Below are 9516 nucleotides of genomic sequence, written 5' to 3' on the forward strand. Positions count from 1 at the left end.
GTTATACAGGAGGACCTTTTATGTTAGCTAGGTTGATTTGTGAGACGATTGTGAAAAATAAAAACAATAATAATACTGTAATGTAACTGAGTTTAAGATGTGGGAAATCATTATGAGATGGTTAAAAGTTGATTTAGCAGAATGTCTTTTCAAACGCCATATTCTTGTTCAACAATAGATGTGTACTTACTTACCCTAAAAACTGCTTACTATTCTACTAGTCGACTTGTTGTCATTGCTCATTGTGTCCTAAAACCAGATGGTAGACATTGTTTGGTCCCATTTGCAGCGCTGGGGGCCTGTGCAGTGCTCTTGTACCAGCTGGAAAGTTATAACCTCCTGCTGCCATCAGTGCTCTGACCACCTCCTATTACCAAACTGCTGAGTGAACCAGTCACACAGAAAGTAGTCCACATAACCAAAGAATAATATTGGATGGAAGACTTGAAAGAGAATTTCAAAACTGTCTGGTATAGTTGAAGTGAAGACTGGAGTAATTTTTTAAGCTATTAAGCTAAAATGATTCAAAGTTTGCCAAACTAGAAGGATGTATTAAAAGTGCGTTTTGTTGAAGAGTCCATCTTCACTATTGATTTATTGTTGTGTCGTTGGGCAAGATGGTCACTCTTCCATCAGTCTGCCCCAGCGAAGTAGTGATACAGAGATCTTTTTGTTAATGGTTTGCAACAAAAGTAGTGAATACATAATGTACCATTATTAAGCGACATGATTGAAAGTTGGTTAGTTAGATAGTTAGTTAGTTAGTTAGTTAGTTAGTTTACCTTGAACTCTTGAATGTTACAATGTAGGTCAAGCTCATTATTTTGCTTGGAAGCTACACATGTCTTATGCTTGTTAAACCCACTGGAACAGTCATCAAATAAACTTAGTAGTACATGTAGACATATTGTATTTGCAAATGGTGTATGGCTGAGTTAAGGTTAAGTTCAACATGTTATTTGTACTATTTTAGCGGTCCACCAAATGGCATAATTACCAACCTATATTTATACAAAGACATGTCCGAGCTTAAATCCAAACTGTCTCAATTTGTCCATGGGCTAAAGCTAATTAGGCTGCTGTGGAAGCTACATTTCTGGTTGCAAAGCCCTTAATTGAGAGCAGGTTAGGGGCCATGCAAAGATGCTAATGCAGCCCCCACCTGAGCAGAGCTGCGTGGCGCGGCATGGAAAAGCCATTACAGCAGACAGAGAAGGCCTTTTATTTGGAGAACTTAGCTCAGGTTCACATCAGGAACCAATTATCTTCAACTGGCGTACCCCCGAAAGCAGCAGCAGCAGCAGCAGCAGCAGCAGCCGCAGCAGCAGCAGCCGCAGCAGCAGCAGCCGCAGCAGCAGCAGCAGCAGCAGCAGCAGCAGCCACCATCATCTCCAACGCCGTCATAGTCATTTCAGTTGAAGTCGTCCTATCTGTTTTATAGCACTGTCCTCTGTTTCCTCTCTTTCCGATGGAGCTCTATTCAGCAGAACTTGGTGGAACAGTCTTTCCTTCCTGTCTCCTCTCTATCTGCTTTCACTCTCCCTACTCTCCACCCTTTTCCTGATGACTTAACTTACCCAAATAGTTTCCCACCAGTTTTGTTTTCTTCTGGGAAAACATTTCACCTGCACTTAATCAGAATTGTTCCCTGACTTTGGCCTGAAAGTTGCTTTGATTCTAGGTTGCTTCTCTCTAGTCTAGTCCTTAGATTCTCCTTCACTGGGAAAATATGAACAAATAAACCACCAGGGTAAGGAAATCCTCAAGCCAGGTGAGAGAATGAAGGTCCATAGGCCGGAACTTGAGTCAACTTAGATCCAGTCATAAACAAGTCTGGCTCTTCCATCCTGACTGTTTTATTATTAATGCTAATTCTTAAAAAACAGAAGAAGCTATGATCAAAAAACAATTGTACACACTTTATGGGAGCCTTTCTTTATACCGCATCGTTCACTCTGTCTCCGATGTCCTGGTCAATTGTCTATTTAATTAGTGTCCATGTTTGTTTCAGCCTCTGCACATAAATGAGAATTGACAGGAGCCAGACTAATTCCTAAAATAATTAGAAAGGCTGGCTTGGACACCGCTGACATAAATCATTAGCCTAACGCACCACAATGAGAAAAACCCCATAATGTAACTAGTAAAGACTTCAATACAAACAACTAGTATTGACATTGCTATACAACTGCCCATACTTTACCCATACAAGTACTCCTCAATCATCTGACAGTTTCTTTTGTGAACAGCCCGCATTCTGAAATCATAGGTTTGGTGATGAGGCATATTGAAATGTGGTCACAGAAATACATGGGGTAAGTAGCAGCTGCACATGTACATTGTGGGCTGTGCCATGGCTGTGGCCGGGCCTGCCGCTGTGGTGCCATGTAAACACCAGGCTCAGTGGCACAGCTGTGGTCAACCTCACACTCTGAATGCTCTTCTCCCTCCTCGCCATGCTACGTTCTCTTTCACTAAATTTCTTTTAGTCGTGTTTCCATTTTACTAACCCTATTGTGTCTAAATTGTAACGTTTAAGCAAAAACATGTGCTAAGTGCTATAGCGATAAGTGGCCTCTAGTGGTACTGCAGGACAATAGGTGTGCTTGTCTGCCCATTTGAGAAAGAGTTTATAATTTTTAGATTTTAACCATATTGTAACTTATCATAATAAAAAAAAAACTTTGGCTACAGTTGTGTTTATTTATTTTTACATTATTTGTATAGTCTGAACTGTTGCATCTGTCGTCTTGCTCATTTGTAAATATTGAGAATTCCTTATAAATGAGTTTGGATACAGAGCCAGATTTAGTCTTGCAGAGTACTGTTCCGACTTAGTTTAGTACAGCATTCAGTCTCTGATAAAGAATGTTGTATTTTAACCATTACTTTAAATAATGATTCATTACTTGAATCCTTTGGAAATCAATGCACACAGTTTTGTATTTTGACAATTGTTTATTCCCTGCTGCTCCAGCAGATGCAATCCCAGCGCCCTCTGCTGCATTTGTGAATACACTTTAGGCCAACTAAGGCTTTTGTGCTTTTCTGAGACAGATTAATAATTTCCAAGTTATATAAATATCAGAGTAAGCATTGTTTATGAAGCCAAAATAATGCATGATGTAAAACTATAGGCATCTAAATATTGTGCATGTTAACATGTTCTGTCTTCTGCATTCAACCCATCCTTTAACGAGTCTGGGGCAAACTTTCTGAAAACGCCTTATCCATGTCACGCAACTTCCTTACATTCAAGCTGACATAACGCCCAACAATGCTAACAAGGTGTAACACTGTGTTCATAAGTGTTGCAGTAGAAATGCGATAGCCTGCTACTACTCCTGTTAAAACTTCTACTGAAATACACCCACTTTATGTTTAGCTAACAAAAGTGTCTGGGATAAGGTTATGCCAACATTGGCAAGCGTAAAAAAATCCCTGAATTCATTGTGTGAATTGTTTAGGATTTTCCTTCTTCGAACTTTCCCACATTTACAGACTACGCTCGGTGCTTAAGTTTAACCACAGAAGCATGGTCAGAAAGTGGATGGCAGTAGGCATCAGTTTTGAGCATGTGCAGGCAGCATGGTGCTCAAATTTGTACATACATGCAAATTTGTGTGGTCACATCCTGTTGCGGGAAGCAGGTAAACACATGGATGTCTGCTTTCAATCAGACCGAGCTGCAAGTAGAAGCCACTGTCAGACATTCTTGGATAAAAGGGTATTTGTTTTAATGGTGTAGAAGAGGATGTGGGGCTACCTCCTATTGTGACACTGTGCTGACACCGTGGTAACATCATGCTCCTAAAGCTCCAGGGTGAGGTCTGTGAGAAGTCGACATCTCAGCGGGACAAGTCTGATGCATGGGCCAAGCCAAGATGCTGCATCAACAAAAGAGAACAAAATAGAAATAGAAATCTTCTTTTTTCAGTATTATTCTATTTCATGGCAAAAGTATTTAAAAATGGGCCAAGATAACTATAGGTCAAGCAAAAAGGGAATAATGGAGTTGGTGAGTTGTTGTAAAAGCATAAATTCCAGAAACTGTGGGATAGACTCCAGGGAGATGGGGGTGTCATTAACAACCATTTACTTTCATAATCATTTGTTTCACTTGGGTGGCAGAGGGGCAAGCACTTTTATTGCAAGGGTGGGGAATATGCATCAAAGAGAAAATAAAATGGTAATTTACAAGCCCCTTTAGATATATTCCTTTGGGTTATTCCTTGTTTAAAACTATAGCAATTATGTGGTCTTCTTTTAGACCTTTTTTATTCCTAGTGTTTTGACCTAGTGGTACTCAGAAGGTCAAATATGTTAAATATGTTAATTATGTTCTTACTGCAAAGTTTGATAATCATCGATGTACACATGTAGCATTAAACAGAGAAGCACGGAATCACAATATGACAATCTATCACCTAAATTGTATCATCACTGGGGCTAGATCATAATTAGATTTTTGTGGATATATTATGTACATATGGTTCTGCTCACACTGCTCCACAGGAAGAAGGTCTCAGGTTTAGTTCTCTAGATGGGGCCGTTCTGTGTGGAGTTGGTTGTTCTTCCAATGTCTGGTTGGGCACTCATTTCCCTCATCAATCTCTATAGTATATGCAAAATAGACTAATCTTCCAGCTAAAATAGACCTTCTTAGACCTTCTTTATTTATTTCAAGGACAGTGCATATTAACCAACATGATATGCAAACATGATAGAGTTAGGCAGAAGGTTATTTTACATATGTAGTCCAGAATCAGAATCAAAATCAGCAAGGGGTTTATTGCCATTGTCAGTGAACAGAATTCACAAACTGGGAACTTGCTTTGACATTAAGTTGCAACATAGAACAATTAATAGATAACAGGCTTTTCCTGAGGGGGATGATGCAGTCGCCTCTCGCTGCTCCTCTGGTTCTATTGTGTTCTGTTGTTCTGAAGTCTGAGTGTTAATGAAGTGTCTGAGTGGGGGAGATTTTGTAAATGAGACACAGACGAGCATATTGGACCATATTTTACCAGGGGAGTAGGTTGTGTTTCTCTAGTATTGGACAGTAGTGATATACAGTATGTTGGTCAGTTTACGGTCAAGAATTTTTGTATAGAGATCAAACCTAGCTCACAATCTGAAGACAAATGCAGGGGATAAAATCTACCCTAACCTTTACCACTGCAGAGTCAATGATTCCCTGGTTTCTTCTAATGTGTCGGATGGTCGAAGAAACCAGAGAACCTAAAGAGATAAATGGTCCCAAGATTGTACCATCAATATTGTAGTGAAATAATCAAATCTACAACTAATATTACTCACCCACTGGTGTCTTTGGTAGACTTTTGAAGGTACAGCACTTTTAGCCAACATAATGTACATATAAGTCAGACTCATTTCTCAGACTTTGAGGACTGATAGCGATAGAGAAGTAAGTCAGAAGTATCACATAGGAGTCTTTCTTCCTGCCTTCCACATAACAGTATTGTCTGTACCCTTTTCATCTGCCTGCCTCCACCCGTCCATCTGTCTGCTATGGCCGTGTCTATCTGCAGTACACTTAGTGTGATTTATAGGGACTGCGCGACTGCGGAGACTTTGGTTTGGGCTTTGATGTCTTCACAACCACCAGACCTTTGGTAACACTCGGCTCTCAGTTCTGCTGCCAGAATATTAAAAGAGCAAAGGAGCATCTGAGGGACAGGGACGGAGAGACAGAGGACATAATGGAGATATAAGGGTCCTAAAAACAGAAGTGTAGCACAGAGGCAGGAGGAAGGGAGAGCCGAGAGGAAGTGGTCCCAACCCAGAGTGGTAAAAGAAACCCTTGTTTGCTCCAACAAAGTACCATTTGAGTGTGATGTAGTTTGTTGGTCAGTCTGTCACCTCAAAGTCAGTCCCACGAATCCAGGTTTAGAAAAGCCACAGGATATTAACCACTATAAGAGCTTTGATAGTAAGGCCAAATAGAAAACCATAATCTAATATTAAAGGTTATATACATTTTGCAGAGTATAGAAAAGTGGTACATTTGAGTAAAAACAATACAATATTATGTGAGCACTGAAGTTGGTTAGCTGTCTATTGAAGGGAATTTGAGGGTTAAAAGGAACAAATTGGATTAGCCTTAAGATCTTTCAGGATTACCAGTGACGCAGATCAAAGTGTTTTGAGTACTGAAACCCTGCCAGATTTCTCATTTTATTTCAGCAAAACACAATTAACATAAGAATGCTTTTGATGGAATGAGTTAAATGCAACATGAGAAAAATTCCATCATTATACATCCCTTTTAAAGCATATCATTTTGTTTTCATAAACTAACAAAACATGAAAGTTTAAGTAATTAAGAGAGAAAAGCTACTTGGATTCAACCCTCACTTAGTACATTATGTTTGTTGAATATATAGAAATAAAAAAAATCTCAGTAAAGCAGAAGGAAATGGTTGGAATCAAAACCACCTTTTTCAAGCAACACTTTCTACCAGACTTTATACATTTAACTCAAAGTCTGAGGAACCAGGCTGGTGTTTCAGTCCATGAAACAAACAAAACCAAAACCTCATTAGGTCACAGATGTTTTTCAAAGCAGCTGTCACTGCCTTGTCCCACACATCTGCTTATCCACTGTGCGGGGTGCATGTAGACCCCACTGTGTGTGACAGTCCTAGTGGCATGTAAAGAATGCTGAAGTGAACACACACGCAGCCGACACAGAAGCGCTTGTACCTTCACTTCAAAGCTCCGACTTTTTGCACCCCGCTTCAATCAGAGGTCACCCGCCGAGGATCACCCACAGCCGGGCCGATGAACATGTCAGTCAGCCAAGCTCCTGTAGTTCTCCTGGAGCTCTCCACGACCCCATGACGACAGAAGACACAGCCTGACTGAATGGAGCATATGTCCGAGTGTTTGTAGGTCACCAGGTCGGAGTTGGCTCTTTACTCTGTTGGTGGCGGAGGGTTTTTTGACACCCCAAGTACAGCAAAGCTACATAACCTGCGGCCTCACGCATGTTTGGAGTCTGTTATGGATGTGCCGTAAGAATGGTACAGACAGACAGACAGATACATAGTCAATTGTTATATCTAGTACAGGGGTGTGCAAACCTTTTTTCACAGAGGGCCGCATTTTGAAACTTATGGAGCAGAGGGCCACAGACAACCCGACAATGAAGTGAACCATTCGAAATTTTGCCTTTGACATAGTTTTGATGAGCCTCCACACCTTTAATAAGACTTGGAACATTAATATTAGGATGGTATAACATCAACATGTTTGGATTTTTTCCAATTTTACAGTAAAAAGTACTACTTTTTATTGTTTGGGCCAACTTAGCAAGAAGCCTGAGGGCCAACAAAAAGTGATCTGAGGGCCACATTTGGACACTCCTGCTCTAGTACTTATAAACCTCCATTGGGCATTAAAAGCATTTTAAAGTGAGGGATCATTCTCACTTTAAAATGCACATTTGTGTCCCATGTGGGAGACACTGAGCAAAAGCTTGGATGAGCGTCTTGTCCAATTACACAACAAAATGATTCATTAGTGAGAATGGTGATCGATCCAACAACCTACAAATACTCTACCAACTGAAAAACCTCCCAATACAGCCTTAAAACCATTAAATGCATGTAAAATATGCCACGGGAAACAATAAATACAAAAAAAAATCATATGTTAAAATTGTCTCACACCAACAATGGTATTTCTTTGTGAAATTTTGATGTTGTTGTCTTCACTTTTCTAGCACTTTTTAATGGAATTCATGCCAGAGATTGAAGGGATGATGAAAGGAGCAACGCTAAACAAAGAGATGTGATGCTTTATGATTATTATATGAAGCAAACAACTGTGTAGAAATCCACAAGTGAACATTTGAGTTTGAAAACTGACAATCTCCACATATGAAAACATAACTAGACTACTTTGAACTAATTATAAGATGGCATTATTATATCATGTGTACCGAATGTCATGTAAAATCCTGCTTGCTAACAGTATAGTAGGTCTTCAAAATCTGGAGATGTTCTATCTTGATATAAAAGGCACCGGGGGTTAACATACACATAAATATGAAATGAGATAATGTAATTGGACTGGAATGCATGAAAAGTATACGACAGATGCTTTCTTTGTAAAATACATTTCCCCTAAATTTGAGCCATGTGTTGCGCTCCATCACTGTCTCAAATCAGCTTCACTTCCTCTATCTGAAACTCCATCTGAAACACAATCGGAGCTGTTTAGAGCATTAGCCAGATCTGGATTAAAACTGAGACATGCTTAAACCATGATTCTACAGGATACATTACAGGCGGTCTATATACTTTGTCTGGTATTCTGAAATTCAGGAAAAAGAGAATTAAAACAAGTAAAAAGTGAAGAATAATCTAAATTGTAGGTTAAGTACATACAATGAAATACTATATACTACTACTACTACTATAAACTACTACAACTAATAATAATAATCATAGCAGAAATAATAACAACAATAATAAAAACACATACAAATAAATACATAAATAAACTGTATTATTAGTTCCTCCACTTCTTGCTAAAATAGAGAAATGTTTTTTTCTTTCATTTCACTTTGAGACATTAAACTAGCCTCTGAGCCACAATCGTTACTGGTATATATTAAATAAATCTTCATATTTAGAGAGGACCATCCTTGTTTATTGCTCCATTATTATATGTGTATTTCCATGTGTTTGAACAGACTCTGGATGTGTGGGTCTAACTCTCTGTACATTCCTATTGCTGTCTGTCTCAGCCATGTTTGTAAATGCTGTGTTCATTTGATTATGTCTATATATACATACTCAACAACAATAATGGGGTCTATCTAGTGCTTTTACTGGTAATCACATATACGTTGTACAACACACTCACTTGGATCAGATGGAGCGCTAGTCCTCAGCGGTCACTGTAGGCTTCCCTGACAGGAATACCAGGAGGAAGCCTATGCGGAACACAGAAACTCCTCTGAAAGGCCCTGTCCATGAATTGAACCCAAAGTTAAAGCCACGTAGCCTTTAAAATTGGCTGTTTGTGACTTTCAAGCTATGGCAAGGGTCTTCTGTCGCCATAGAAATTAAGCAATTCAAATCAGTGAAAAGTATTTCCAATGGGTAACGTCCACACAAAAACGGTAATTATTTGGCTGAATATTCACTATATGAATTAGATTTTTACTTTAAAATCTAATTAATATAGTGTTGTGGGGAAAAATATATAACTGTTGTGTTGGACAAGATGAATGCTAAATGTTTTAGTTTTTGTATGACAATGAAACATTTCATTCTATTAATAAGCAATTTATTAAATAGGCAGTACTTACTCACTTCTCCTCCAAGTGACACATCCGTGTAAAGCTATCCAGCATGAAGCTCAAGCTAGCAACAAAGTTAGGTTTTGCTCCATTTACCAAACAGATATTAATTATATATTTTTAAGGCCAACCTCTTAGAACCTGTTGTTAAAATAAACATAATTGGAGATTAGAATCTGTTT

The sequence above is a fragment of the Eucyclogobius newberryi genome, unplaced genomic scaffold (assembly GCF_026437365.1).
Source record: "Eucyclogobius newberryi isolate DKJ021-1_F unplaced genomic scaffold, fEucNew1.0.hap1 SCAF_2, whole genome shotgun sequence".
NCBI classification, from domain to species: Eukaryota; Metazoa; Chordata; class Actinopteri; order Gobiiformes; family Gobiidae; genus Eucyclogobius; species Eucyclogobius newberryi.